The following is a 15686-nucleotide window of genomic DNA, read 5'->3' as shown; positions in this document are numbered from 1 at the left end:
ACATAGTGTTAGAATACTGCCCAATGAAAACAGAAGCCTAACAGTGCAAGTGGACTTCACGTGACCTAGAGCAGTTTCACTGAAAGTTTCCTTCTGGTTTTAATTGGAGGTTATGTCTTTCTTAGCATATTCTTAAGAGCCTTCCTAAATGTCCTTTCTCAGGTTCCACAGAAACAGTGATTTCAAACTGCTCAATCCAAAGAATGATTCAACTCTATCAGATGAATACACACAGCACAAAGCAGTTGCTCTGAAAGCTTCTCACCAGTTTTCATGTGAAGACGTCTCCTTTCTCAACAGAAACCTCTGAGTGCCACTTAATATCCCTTCACACATTCCTCAAAGGCAGAGTTTCCAAACTGGACAACGTAGTGGAAGCTTTAACTCTCTGAAATGAATGCACTCGTCAGAGAGCAGCTTCTTGGAATGCTTCTTTCTGGGTTTTCTTTCTGGATATTTCACGTTTCACCACAGTCTTCAATGCGCTGCAAAATATCACTTTTTCAGTTTTACTGGAACAGTGTTCGAACACTGCCTTATGAGAAAAGACGTATAATTCCCTGAGTGGAATACACACATCACAAAGCAGTCTCTAGGAAAGAATCACTCCAGTATTTATCAGAAGATATTTCCTATTTCCCCACAGGCTTGAATGTGTCTCTGAATGTCCCTTCGCGAATCCGTCTATGATGAGTATCAATCCGAATATGATGCAGTATCAACACTATGATGAGTGGAATGCACACGTCACAAAGGGCTCCTTGGAAATCTTCTCTCCAGTATCTATCAGAAGATATTTCCCTTTTCAACGTAAGCCTCAAGGTGCTCCCGAGTATCCCTTAGCTGACACACCTAAAACAGTTTTAGAATACAGCTCAATGAAAACAGAAGCTTAACTGTGCGAATGCAATTCACGTGACCTAGAGCAGTTTCACAGAAAGTTTCCTTCTGGTATTCATCAGAGAGTATTACTTTTTCAGCATATTCTTAAGAGCGTTCCCAAATATCCTTTCTCAGGTTCCACAGAAACAATGATTTCCAAGTGTTCAATACAAAAAATGAATTAACTCTATGAGATGAGTACACACATCACAAACCACTTGCTCCAAAAGCTTGTCTCCACTTCTCATCAGAAAACGTTTACTTTCTCAGCACAAGAATCCAGGTGCCATTTAATATGCCTTCCCAGATTCCTCAAAGACAGAGTTTCCAAACTGCGCAATGCAGTGGAAGATTTAACTCTCTGAAATTCATGCACACCCCAGAGAACAGTTTCTTGAAACGCTTCTTTCTGGTTTTTATTTCCGGATATTTCGCTTTTTGCCATAGTCTTCAATGCCCTGCCAAATACCACTTTTTCAGGTTTACAGGAACAGTGCTCAAACACTCCTATGAGAAAAAAGTATAATGCACTGTGGAATGCACATATCACAGCGCAGTTTCTCAGAAAGCTTCTCTCCAGTTTTTATCTGAAGACACCTCCTATTTAATGAGAAGCGTGAATATGCTCTCAAATGTCCCTTCGCAAACCCATCCAAGACTCAGTTTCAAAACTGCATAAAAGAAAGAATGTTTTATCTATGTGAGATGCATAGACATATCTACGAGAAAGCAGTTTCACAGAAAGCTTCTTTCCTGTTTTCTTCTGAGGATACTTGCTTTCTCACCATAGCCATCCGTATACTCCCAAATGTCCCGTGTTAGCTTATTCTCCAAATGGGATTCCCCATCCTGTATGAGAAGACAGGTATAACTCTGTGAGTGGAATGCACACGTAACAAAGCAGCTCCACAGAAATCTTCTCTCCAGTATTTATCTGAAGATATTGCCCTTTTTACCATGAGCCTCAACGTGCGCCCGAGTATCCCTTAGCTGATTCACCTAAAACAGTGTTTGAATACTGGTCAATGAAAACAGAAGCTTAAGTGTGCAAGTGGAATGCAGGTGACCTAGAGGAGTTTCACAGAAGGTATCCTTCTGGTTTTTATTGGAGGGTATTTCGTTTTCAGCATATTCCTAAGAGTGTTCCCAAATGTCCGTTCACAGTTTCCACAGAAACAGTTATTTCAAACTTCTCAATACAAAGAATGATTTAAATCATTGAGATGGATACACACATCACAAACCGGGTTCTCCAAAAGCTTCTCTCCTGTTTTCATTATAAGACGTTTCTTTCTCACCGCAAGCATCCGGGTGCCACTTAATATCCCTTCACAGATTAATCACAAATCGGTTTCTCCGAAAGCTTCTCTCCACTTCTTATCTGGTGTTATTTCCCATTTCCCCATAAGGCTTAATGTGCTCCCGAATGTCTGTTCGGGAATCAGTCCACGATGTAGTTTGAAAACTGTGTAATAGAAAAACTTGTCTAAGAAAGATGAATAGACGTATCCATTACAAAGCAGTGTGAGTGGATGATCCTTCCAGTTTATGTCTGAGGATATTCCTTTTTCTACATAGCCGTCTGTATACTCCAGAATGTCCCCACTCGTCAAAAACACCTCCTTGGAAATCTTCTCTCCAATATCTATCTGAAGATATTTCCGTTTTCTCCATAAGCTCAAAGTGCTCCCGAGTGTCCCTTACCTGTCTCACCTAAAGGAGTGTTAGAATACTGCTCCATGAAAACAGAAGCTTAACACTGTGAGTGGACTTCACGTGGCCTAGAGCAGTTTCACAGAAAGTTTCCTTCTGGTTTCTATTGGAGGTTAGGTCTTTTTCAGCATATTCTTAAGAGTGTTCCCAAAAGTTCCTTCTCTGGACCACAGAATCAGTGATTTCAAACTGCTCAATCCAAAGAATGATACAACTCTATGAGATGAATACATGCAGCACAAAGCAGTTGCTCCAAACACTTCCCACCAGTTTTTATGCGAAGACGTTTCCTTTCTCACTGGAAGCCTCTAGGCGCCACTTAATATCCCTTCACAGATCCTTCAAAGACAGAGTTTCCAAACTGGCCACCATTGTGGAAAGTTTAACTCTCTGAAATGAACGCACTCGTCAGAGAGCAGTTTCTTGGAATGCTTCTATCTGGGTTTTATTTCCAGATATTTCACTTTTCACCATAGTCTTCAATGCACTGCAAAATATCACTTTTTCACTTTTACAGGAACAATGTTCTAACACTGCCTTATGAGAAAAGAGGTATATTTCTCTGAGTGGAATGCACACATCATGAAGCAGTCTCTCGGAAAGCTTCACTCCAGTATTTATCAAAAGATATTTCCTATTTACTCGCAGGCCTGAATGTGTCTCCAAATGTCCTTTCGCGACTTTGTCTATGACGGGTATCAACACTATGACGAGTGCAATGCACACATCACAAAGGAGCTCCTCGGAAATCTTCTCTGCAGTATCTATCTGAAGATATTTCCGTTTTCACCATAAGCCTCAAGGCACTCCCGAGTATCCCTTAGCTGAGTCACCTAAAAGAGTGTTGGAATACTGCTCAATGAAAACAGAAGCTTAACTGTGTGAATGAAATTCACGTGACCTAGGGCACTTTCAAAGAAAGAGTCCTGCTGTTTTTAATCGGAGGGTGTTACTTTTTCAGCATATTCTTAAAAGCATTCCCAAATATACTTTCTCAGTTTCCACAGAAACAGTGATTTCAAACTGCTGAATCAAAAGAATGATTTAACTCTCTGAGATGATTACACACATCACAAAGCACTTACTCCAAAAGCTTCTCTCCACTTCTCATCGGAAGACGTTTCCTTTCTCACCACAAGAATCCACGTGCCACTTAATATCCCTTCCTAGATTCCTCAAAGACAGAGTTTCCCAACTGGGCATCGTAGTCGAAGCTTTAAGACTCTGATGAATGTACACCCCACAGAGCAATTTCTTGGAACGTTTCTTTCTTGTTTTTAATTCCGGATATTTCACTTTTGCTATAGTCTTCAACGCACTGCCAAATATCACTTTTTCAGTTTTCCAGGAACAGTGCTCAAACACTGCTATGAGAAAAAAGGTGTAAAGCCCTTTGGAATACACACATCACAACGCAGTTGCTCAGAAAGCTTCTCCCCAATTTTTGTCTGAAGATACCTACTATTTAACGTCAAATGCGAATGTGCTCCCTAATGTCCCTTCGCAAATCCGTCCCTGACGCGGTTTCAAACTGCGTAATAGAAAGAAAGTTTTACTATGTGAGATGCACGGACATATCAATCACAAAGCAGTTTCACAGAAGTCTTCTTTCCAGTTTTTGTCTGAGGATTCTTGCTTTTTCACCATAGCCGTCCATATACTCCCAAATGTCCCATGGTAGCTTATTCTCCAAATGGGATTTCCCCGTCATCTATGAGAAGAAAGATATAACTCTGTGACTGGAATGCAGACGTAACAAAGCAGCTGCATTGAAATCCTCTCTCTAGTATCTATCTGAAGATATTGCCCTTTTCACCGTCAGCCTCGATGCACTCCCGAGTATCCCATAGCTGACTCAACTAAAACAGTGTGAGAATACTGGTGAATGAAAACAGAAGCTTAAGTGTGCGAGTGGAATGCACGTGACCTAGAGCAGTAGTTTCACAGAAGGATTCCTTCTGGTTTTTATTGGAGGATATTTCTTTTCCAGCATATGCTTAACTAGTTGGGTGAGGTGGCGGGCGCCTGTGGTCCCAGCTACTCGGGAGGCTGAGGCAGGAGAAAGGCGTAAACCTGGGAGGCGGAGCTTGCAGTGAGCTGAGATCCAGCCACTGCACTCCAACCCAGGCAACAGAGTGAGACTCGTCTCAAGAAAAAAAAAGAGCATTCCGAAATGTCCTTTCTCAGTTTCCACAGAAACAGTGATTTCAAACTGCTCAATACAAAGAATGATATAACTCTATGAGATGGATACACACATCACAAACAAGGTTCTCCGAAAGCTTCTCTCCAGTTTTCCTTATAAGAGGTTTCTTTTCTCACAGCAAGCGTCTGGGGGCCACTTAATAGCCCTTCACAGGTAAATGAGAGACAGAATTTCCAAAAGGGCAACGTAATGTCAACTTAAACTCTCTGAAATGAATGCACACACCAGAGAGAAGTTCCTTGGAACGCTGCTTTCTGGGTTTTATTCCCGGATATTTCACTTTTCTCCATATTCTTCAAAGTGCTGCAAAATATCCCTTTTTCAGTTTTTCAGGAACAGTGTCCAAACACTGTCTTACGAGAAAAGAGGTACAACTCCCTGGGAGGAATGCACACATCATAAAGCGGTTTCTAGGAAAGGTTTCTAAAGTTTTTATCTGGTGATATTTCCTATTTCCCCATAAACCTTAAAGTGCTCCAGAATGTCCCTTCAGGAATCCGTCCACGATGCCGTTTCAAAACTGCGTAATAGAAAAAAAGATTTACCTAAGTGAAATGAATAGACATATCTATTACAAAGCAGTGTGAGACAGCGCTTACTTCCAGTTTTTGTCTGAGGATAATTCCTTTTTCACCATAGCCATCTGTATACGCCTGAATGTCCCCTGGGAGCGTTTTCTCCAAACGGTATTCCCCAATCCTCTATGAGAAGAAAGGTTTCACTCTGTCAGTGGAATGTACACATCAAATCACCTCTCTTGGAAATCTTATCTCCAGTATCTATCTGAAGATATTTCTGTTTCCACCACAAGCCTCAAAGCAATCCCGAGAGTCCCTTAGCTGACTCACCTAAAACAGTGTTAGAATACTGCCCAAGGAAAACAGAAGCTTAACAGTGGGAGTAGACTTCACGTGACCTAGAGCAGTTTCACAGAAGGTTTCCTTCTGGTTTTTATTGGAGGTCATGTTTTTTTCACCATATTCTTAAGGGCGTTCCCAAATGTCCTTTCTCAGGTTCCACAGAAACAATAATTTCAAACTTCAATCCAGAGAAAGATTCATCCCTGTGAGGTGAATACACACAGCACAAAGCAGTTGCTCTGAAAGCTTCTCACCAGTTTTCATGCGAAGACGTTAGCTTTCTCACCAGAGGCTTCTGGGCACCATTTAATATCCCTTCACAGATTCCTCAAGGACAGAATTTACAAACTGGGCCACGTAGTGGAAGCTTTAAATCTCTGAAATGAATGTACTCGTCATAAAGCAGTTTCTTGGAACGCTTCTTTCTGTATTTTATTTCCAGGTATTTTGCTTTCTGCCATAGTCTTCAATGTGCTGCAAAAGACCACTTTTTCAGTTTTAAAGGAACAGTGTTTGAACACTGCCTTATGAGAAAAGCAGTATAATTCCCTGGGTGGAATGCACACAACACAAAGCAGTCTCTCAGAAAGCTTCACTCCAGTATTTATCAGAAGATACTTCCTATTTCCCCACAGGCCTGAATGTATCTCCAAATGTACCTTCACGAATCCATCTATGACGAGTATCAATCCGTCTATGATACAGTATCTACACTATGACGAGAGGAATGCACACGTCACAAAGGAGCTCCTCGGAAATCTTCTCTCCAGTATCTATCTGAAGATGTTTCCGTTTTCACTGTAAGCCTCAAGGTGCTCCCGAGTATCCCTTAGCTGACTCACCTAAAACAGTGTTAGAATACTTCTCAATGAAAACAGAAGCTTAACTGTGTGAATGCAATCCAAGTGACCAAGAGAGGTTTCACAGAAAGTTTTCTTCTGGTTTTTATCGGGGGGCATTACTTTTGCTGCATATTCTTAAGAGCGTTCCCAAATATTCTTTCTCAGGTTCCATGGAAACAGTGATTTCAAAACGCTCAATCCAAAGAATAATTTAACTCTATGAGATGAATACACATATCACAAAGCACTTGCTCCTAAAGCTTCTCTCCACTTCTCATCAGAAGACGTTTCCTTTCTCACCACAAGATTCCGGGCGCCACTTAATTTCCCTTCCCAGATTTCTCTAAGACAGAGTTTCCAAACTGAGCACTATAGTGGAAGCTTTAACTCTCTAAAATGAATGCACACCCCAGAGAACAGTTTCTTGGAACGTTTCTTTCTGGTTTGTTTTTCCAGATATTTCACTTTTTGCCACAGTCTTCAACACGCTGCAAAATATCACTTTTTCAGTTTTACAGGAACAGTGCTCAAACACTGCTATGAGAAAAAAGTATAATGCCCTGTGGGTGGCACACATCACAACGCAGTTTATCAGACAGCTTCTCTCCAGTTTTTATCTGAAGATATCTTCTATTTAACGTGAAGCATGAATATGCTCCCAAATGTTCCATCACAAATCTGTCAACGACGCAGTTTCAAAATTGCATAATAGAAAGAAAGTTTTATCTATGGGAGATGCTTAGACATGTCTATCACAAAGCAGTTTCACAGAAAGTATCTTTCCAGTTTTTCTCTGAGGATACTTCCTTTTTCACCATAGCTGTCCATATACTCCCAATGTCCCATGGTAGCTTATTCTCCAAATGGGATTCCCCCGTACTCTATGAAAAGAAAGGTACAACACTGTGAGTGAAATGCACACTTGACAAAGCAGCTCCACAGAAATCCTCTCTCCAGTATCTATCTGAAGATATCTCCCTTTTCACCGTGAGCCTCAAAGTGCTCCCGAGTGTCCCTTAGTTGACTCACCTAAAACAGTGTTACAATACTGGTCAATGAAAACAGAAGCTTATATGTGTGAGTGGAATGCACGTGACCTAGAGCAGTTTCACAGAAGGTTTCCTTCTGGTTTTTATTGGAGGGTATTTCTTTTTCAGTGTATTCTTAAGAGTGTTCCCAAATGTCTTTTCTCAGTTTCCACAAGAGTAGTGATTTCAAACTGCTCAATACAAACAATTATTTAACTCTATGAAATGGATACATACATCACAAACGAGGTTGTCCGAAAGCTCTCCAGTTCTCATTATAAGACGTTTCCTTTCTCACCACAAGCATCCCGGGGCCACTTAATATCCCTTCATAGATTAATCAGAGACAGAGTTTCCAAACTGACAATGTATTGTCAACTTCAACTCTCTGAAATGAATGCACACGCCAGAGAGAAGTTTCTTGGAAAGTTGCTTTCTGGGTTTAATTCCTGGATACTTCACTTTTCGCCATATTCTTCAAAGTGCTGCAAAATATCTCTTTTACAGTTTTACAGGAACAGTGTTCACACACTGTCTAACGAGAAAAGAGATATAACCCCGTGAGTGGAATGCACACATCACAATGCTGTTTCTCCGAAAGCTTCTCTCCAGTTTTTATCTGGTGATATTTACTATTTCCCCAGAAGCCTCAATGTGCTCCCGAATGTCCCTCCTGGAATCTCCATGATGCAGTTTCAAAACTGCGTAATAGAAAGAAAGATTTATCTAACTGAGATGAGTAGACATATCTATTACAAAGCAGTGTGATACAACACTTGTTCCCAGTTTTTGTCTAGAGATAATTCCTTTTTCAACATAGCACTCTGTATACTCCTGAATGTCCCCTGTGAGCTTTTCTCCAAATGGGATTCCCCAATCCTGTATGAGAAGAAAGGTTCCACTCTGTGAGTGGAATGTACACGTTAAAAGCACCTCCTGGGAAATCTTCTCTCCAGTATCTATCTGAAGATATTTCCGTTTTCACCATAACCCTCAAAGTGCTCCCGAGTGTCCCTTAGCTGACTCACCTAAAACAGTGTTAGAATACTGCACAATGAAAACAGAAGCTTAACGGTGTGAGTGGACTTCACGTGACCTAGAGCAGTTTTACACAGAGTTTTCTTCTGGTTTTTATTGGAGGTTATGTCCTTTTCACCATATTCTTAAGGGCGTTCCCAAATGTCCTTTCTCAGGTTCCACAGAAACAGTGATTTCAAGCTGCTCAATCCAAAGAATGATTCAAGTCTATGAGGTGAATACACACAGCAGAAAGCAGTTGCTCCGAAAGCTTCTCATTAGTTTTCATGCGAAGACGTTTCATTTCTCACCATAAGCCTCCAGACGCCACTTAATATCCCTTCACAGATTCCTCAAAGACAGAGTTTCCAAACTGGGCAATGTATTGGAAGCTTTAACTCTCTGTAATGAATGCACTCGTCAGAGAGCAGTTTCTTGGAATGCTTCTTTCTGTGTTTTATTTCCAGATATTTCATTTTTGGCCATAGTCTTCAAAGCACTGCAAAATATCATTTTTTCAGTTTTACATGAACAGTGTTTGAACACTACCTTATGAGAAAAGGGGTATAATTCCCTGAGTGGAATGCATACATCACAAAGCAGTCTCTCAGAAAGCTTCACTCCAGTATTTATCAGAAAATATTTCCTATTTTCCCACAGGCCCGAATGTGCCTCCGAATGGCCCTTCGCGAAACCGTCTATGATGAGTATCAATCTGTCTGTAACATGCTATCAACACTATGACGAGTGGAATGCACAAGCCGCAAATGAGCTCCTCGGGAATCTTCTCTCCAGTATCTATCTGAAGATATTTCTGTTTTCACCGTAAGCCTCAAGGCACTCCCGAGTGTCCCTTAACTGACCCACCTAAAAGAGTATTAGAATACTGCTCAATGAAAACAGCAGCTTAACTGTGCGAATGAAATTCACGTGACCTAGAGCAGTTTCACAGAAGGTTTCCTTCTGGTTTTTTTTGGAGGGTATTATTTTTTCAGCATATTCTTAAGAGTGTTCCCAAATATCCTTTCTCAGTTTCCACAGAAAAAGTGATTTCAAACTGCTCAATTCAAAAAATTAATTAACTCTATGAGATGAATCCACACATCACAGAGCACTTGCTCCGAAAACTTCTCTCCACTTCTCATGGGAAGACGTTTCCTTTCTCACCAGAAGAATCAGGGTGCCACTTCATATCCCTTTACAGATTCTTCAAAGACAGTGTTTCCAAACTGCACAACATAGTGGAAGATTTAACTCTCTGAAAAGAATGCACATCCCAGAGAGCAGTTTCTTGGAACGTTTCTTTCTGGTTTTTATTTCGGGATATTTCACTTTTTACCATAGTCTTCAACACGCTGCCAAATATCACTTTTTCAGTATTACAGGAACAGTGCTCAAACACCACTATGAGAAAAAAGGTACAACGACCTGGAGAATGCAGACATCACAACTCAGTTTCTCAGAAACCTTCTCTCAAGTTTTTATCTGAAGATATCTCCTATTTAATGTCAAGCACAAATATGCTCCTGAATGTCCCTATGCACATCCGTCCATGACGCACTCTCAAAACTGAGTAATAGAAAGAAAGTTTTATCTATGTGAGATGCATAGGCATACTTAACACAAAGCAGTTTCACAGAAAGTTTCTTTCCAGTTTTTCTCTGAGGATACTTGCTTTTTCACCATAGCCGTCCATATACTCCCAAATATCCCGTGGTAGCTTATCCTCCAAATGGGATTCCCGAGTGCTGTATGAGAAGACAGGTATAAATCCGTGAGTGGAATGCACACGTAACAGAGAACTCTACGGAATTCTTCTCTCCAGTATCTATCTGAAGATATTTCCCTTTTCACTGTAAGCCTCAAAGTGCTCCTGAGTATCCCTTAGCTGTCTCACCTAAAACAGTGTTAGAATACTGGTCAATGAAAGCAGAAGCTTAAGTGTGCTAGTGGAATGCCCGTGACCTAGAGCAGTTTCACAGAAGGTTTCGTTCTGGTTTTAATTGGAGGGTATTTCATTTTCAGTGTATTCTTAAGAGTGTTCCCAAATGTCCTTTCTCAATTTCAACAGAAACAGTGATTTCAAACTGCTCAATACAAAGAATGATTTAACTCTATGAGCTGGATACACACATCTCAAAACAGGTTTTCGGAAAGCTTCTCTCCAGTTTTCATTATAAAACATTACTTTCTGACCGCCAGTACTCGGGCACCACTTAGTATCCCTTCACAGATTAATCAGAGACAGAGTTTCCAAACTGGGCAATGTAATGTCAACTTTGCTCTCTAGAATGAATGCACATGCCAGAGAGAAGTTTCTGGGAATGTTCCTTTATGGGTTTTATTCCCAGATATTTCTCTTTTCACCATATTCTTCAAAGCGCTGCAAAATATCCCTTTTTCTGTTTTACAGGAACAGTGTTCAACACTGTCTTACGAGAAAAGAGGTATAACTCCCTGGGTGGAATGCACGCATCACAAAGCGGTTTCTACGAAAGCTTGTCTCCACTCTTATCTGGTGATATTTACTATTTCCCCATAAGCCTTAATGTGCTCCCAAATGTCCCTTCGGGAATCAGTGCACGAAGCAGATTCAAAACTACGTAATAGAAAGAAAGATTTATCTAAGTGAGATGAATAGACATAACTATTACAAAGCAGTGTCATAGAATGATCCTTTCCAGTTTTTGCCTAAGAATAATTCCTTTTTCTCCATAGCCGTCTGTATGCTCCAGAATCTCCCCTGGTAGCGTTTTTCCCTGACGGAATTCCCCAATCCTCTATGGGAAGAAAGGTTTCACTCTCTAAGTGGAATGCACTCGTCAAAAGCACCTTCTCAGAAATCTTCTCTCCAATATCTATCTGAAGATATTTCCATTTTCACCATGAGCCTCAAAGCGCTCCTGAGTGACCCTTATCTGTCTCACCTAAAACAGTGTTAGAATACTGCCCAATGAATGCAAAAGGTTAACAGTGCGACAGGACTTCAGGAGGCCTAGAGCTGTTTCACAGAAAGTTTTCTTATGATTTTTATTGGATGTTAGGTCTTTTTCAGCATATTCTTAAGTGCGTTCCCATATGTCTTCTCTCAGGTTCCACAGAAACAGTGATTTCAAACTGCTCAATCCAAAGAATGTTTCAACTCTATGAGATGAATACACACAGCACAAAGCAGTTGATCTGAAAATTTCTCACCAGTTTTCACGTGAAGACATTTCCTTTCTCACCAGAAGCCTCCGGGCGCCACTTAATATCCCTTCACAGATTCATCAAGGACAGTGTTTCCAAACTGGGCCACGTACTGGAAGCTTTAACTCTCTGAATTGAATGTACTCGTCAGAGAGCAGTTTCTTGGAACGCTTCTTTCTGGGTTTTATTTCCAGATATTTCACTTTTCACCATAGTCTTCAATGCTCTGCAAAATATCATCTTTTCAGTTTAAGGGAACAGTGTTTGAACACTACCTTATGAGAAAAGGGGTATAATTCCCTGAGTGGAATGCATGCAACACAAAGCAGTGTCTTGGAAAGCTTCACTCCAGTATTTATCAGAAGATATTTCCTATTTCCCCACAGGCCTGAATGTGTCTCCGAATGTCACTTCGCGAATCTGTCTATGACGAGTGTCAATCCGTCTATGACGCAGTATCAACACTATGATGAATGGAATGCACACATCACAAAGGAGCTCCTCAGAAATCTTCTCTCCAGTATCTATCTGAAGATATTTCCGTTTTCACTGTAAGCCTCAAGGCGCTCCCGAGTATCACTTAGGTGAGTCACCTAAAAGAGTGTTAGAATACTTCTCAATGAAAACAGAAGCTTAACTGCGTGAATGCTATTCACGTGACCTAGAGTAGTTTCACAGAAAGTTTCTTCTGGTTTTTATCAGAGGGTATTACTTTTTCAGCATATTCTTAAGAGCGTTCCCAAATGTCCTTTCTCAGGTTCCACAGAAACTGTGATTTCAAACTGCTCAATGCAAAGAATGATTTAACTCGATGAGGTGAATACGCACATCACAAAACACTTGCTTCTAAAGCTTCTCTCCACTTCTCATTGGAAGACGTTTCCTTTCTCACCACAAGAATCCGGACACCACTTAGTATCCCGTCCCAGATTCCTCAAAGAGAGGGTTTCCAAACTGGGAAACGTAGTGGAAGCTTTAACTCTGAAAAGAATGTACACCCCAGAGAGCAGTTTCTTGGAAAGTTTCTTTCTGGTTTTTATTTCCGGATATTTCACTTTTTGCCATAGTCTTCAATGTGCTGTAAATATCACTTTTTCAGGTTTACAGGAACAGTGATGAAGCACTGCTATGAGAAAAATGTATAACGTCCTGTGGAATGCACACAAAACAATGCAGTTTCTCAGAAAGCTTCTATGCAGTTTTTATCTGAAGATACCTCCTATTTAATTTCAAGCAGGAATGTCCTCCCAAAAGTCCCCTCGCAAATCCGTCCCTGATACAATTTCAAAACTGCATAACAGAAAGAAACTTTTATCTATGTGAGTCACATAGACATATCTATCACAAAGCAGTTTCACAGAAAGCTACTTTCCAGTTTTTGTCTGAGGATCCTTGCTTTCTCAACATAGCCATCCATATACTCTCAATGTCCTGTGGTAGCTTACTCTCCAAATGGGATTACCCCGTCTTCTATAAAAAGAAAGGTATAACTCTGTGAGTGGAATGCACACTTGACAAAGCAGCTCCACGGAAATCCTCTCTCCAGTATGTATCTGAAGATATTGCCCTTTTAACTGTAAGCCTCAAAGCGCTCCCGAGTATCCCTTAACTGACTCACCTAAAACAGTGTTACAATACTGGTCAATGAAAACAGAAGCTTAAATGTGTGAGTGGAATGCACGTGACCTAGAGCAGTTTCACAGAAGGTTTCCTTCTGATTTTGTATATCTTTTTCAGCATATTCTTAAGAGTGTTCCCAAATGTCTTTCTCAGTATCCAGAGAAACAGTTATTTCAAACTGCTCAATACAAAGAAAGAGTTCACTCTATGAGATGGATACACACACCACAAACCAGGTTCTCCAAAAGCTTCTCTCCAGTTTTCAGTATAAGACCTTTCCTTTCCACCGTAAGCTTCTGGGAGCCACTTAATATCCTTTCACAGATTAATCAGAGACAGAGTTTCCAAACTGGGCAACGTAGTGTCAACTTTAACTCTCTGAAATGAATACACACGCCAGAGAGAAGTTTCTTGGAACGTTGCTTTCTGGGTTTTATCACCGGATATTTCACTTTTCACCATGTTCTTCCAAGTGCTACAAAATATCCCTCTTTCAGTTTTACAGGAACAGTGTTCAAGCACTGTCTTACGAGAAAAGAGGTATAAACCCCTGTGTGGAATGCACACATCACAAAGTGGTTTCGCTGAAAACTTCTCTCCAGTTTTTATCTGGTGATAGTTCATATTTCCCCAGAAGCCTTAAAGTGCTCAGGAATGTCCCTTCGGGAATCCTTCCATGATGCAGTTTCATAACTGTGTAACAGAAAGAAAGATTTAACTAAGTGAGATGAATAGACATATCTATTACAAAGCAGTGTGAGAGAACGCTTCTCTCCAGTTTTTGTCTGAGGATGATTCCTTCTTCAACATAGCCCTCTGTATACTCCCGAATGTCCCCTGGGAACGTTTTCTCCAAATGGGATTCCCCAATCCTCTATGAGAGGAAAGGTTTCACTTTTTGAGTGGAATGTAAACGTCTAAAGCACCTCCTGGGAAATCTTCTCTCCAGTATCTATCTGAAGATATTTCCGTTTTCACCATAAGCCTCAAAGTGCTCCCGAGCATCCCTTAGCTGACTCACCTAAAACAGAATGAGAATACTACCCAATGAAAACAGAAGCTTAAGAGTGCCAATAGGGGCGGAGCAAGATGGCCGAATAGGAACAGCTCCAGTCTACAACTCCCAGCGCGAACGACACAGAAGACCAGTGATTTCTTCATTTTCAACTGAGGTACTGGATTCATCTCACCAGGGAGTGCCGGACTATCGGTGCTGCTCCGCTGCTGCAACCTGAACAGCTAGAGCTGAAGCAGGGCGAGGCATGGCTTCACCTGGGAAGTGCAAGGGGAAAGGGAATCCCTTTTCCTAGCCAGGGGAACTGAGACACACAACACCTGGAAAATTGGGTAACTCCCACCCCAATACTGCGCTTTAAGCAAACAGGCACACCTGGAGATAATATCCCAGACCTGGCCGGGAGGGTCCCACACCCACGGAGCCTCCCTCATTGCTAGCACAGCAGTCTGTGATATCGTGGCAAGGCAGCAGCAAGGCTGGGGGAGGGGCGCCCGCCATTGCTGAGGCTTCAGTAGGTAAACAAAGCCACTGGGAAGCTCGAACTGGGTGGAGCTCACAGCAGCTCAAGGAAACCTGCCTGTCTCTGTAGACTCCACCTCTGGGGACAGGGCACAGATAACAACAAAAGCAGCAGAAACCTCTGCAGATGCAAAGGACTCTGCCTGACAGCTTTGAAGAGAGCAGTGGATCTCCCAACAGGGAGGTTGAGATCTGAGAAGGGACAGACTGCCTGCTCAAGTGGGTCCCTGACTCCTGAGTAGCCTAACTGGGAGACATCCCCCACTAGGTTCAGTCTGACACCCCACACCTCACAGGGTGGAGTACACCCCTGAGAGGAAGCCTCCAAAGCAAGCATCAGACAGGTACACTCGCTGTTCAGCAATATTCTATCTTCTGCAGCCTCCGCTGCTGACACCCAGGCAAACAGGGTCTGGAGTGGACCTCAAGCAATCTCCAACAGACCTACAGCTGAGGGTCCTGACTGTTAGAAGGAAAACTATCAAACAGGAAGGACACCTACACCAAAACCCCATCAGTACGTCACCATCATCAAAGACCAGAGACAGATAAAACCACAAAGATGGGGAAAAAGGAGGGCAGAAAAGCTGGAAATTCAAAAAATAAGAGTGCATCTCCCCCGGCAAAGGAGAGCAGCTCATCGCCAGCAACGGATCAAAGCTTGACGGAGAATGACTTTGATGAGATGAGAGAAGAAGTCTTCAGTCCATCAAACTTCTCAGAGCTAAAGGAGGAATTACGTACGCAGCGCAAAGAAACTAAAAATCTTGAAAAAAAAGTGGAAGAATTGAT

Source organism: Theropithecus gelada, chromosome 19 (assembly GCF_003255815.1).
Source record: "Theropithecus gelada isolate Dixy chromosome 19, Tgel_1.0, whole genome shotgun sequence".
Classification (NCBI taxonomy): domain Eukaryota; kingdom Metazoa; phylum Chordata; class Mammalia; order Primates; family Cercopithecidae; genus Theropithecus; species Theropithecus gelada.
The sequence above is the reverse complement of the archived record's forward strand: the minus strand, read 5'-3'. Positions refer to the sequence as shown.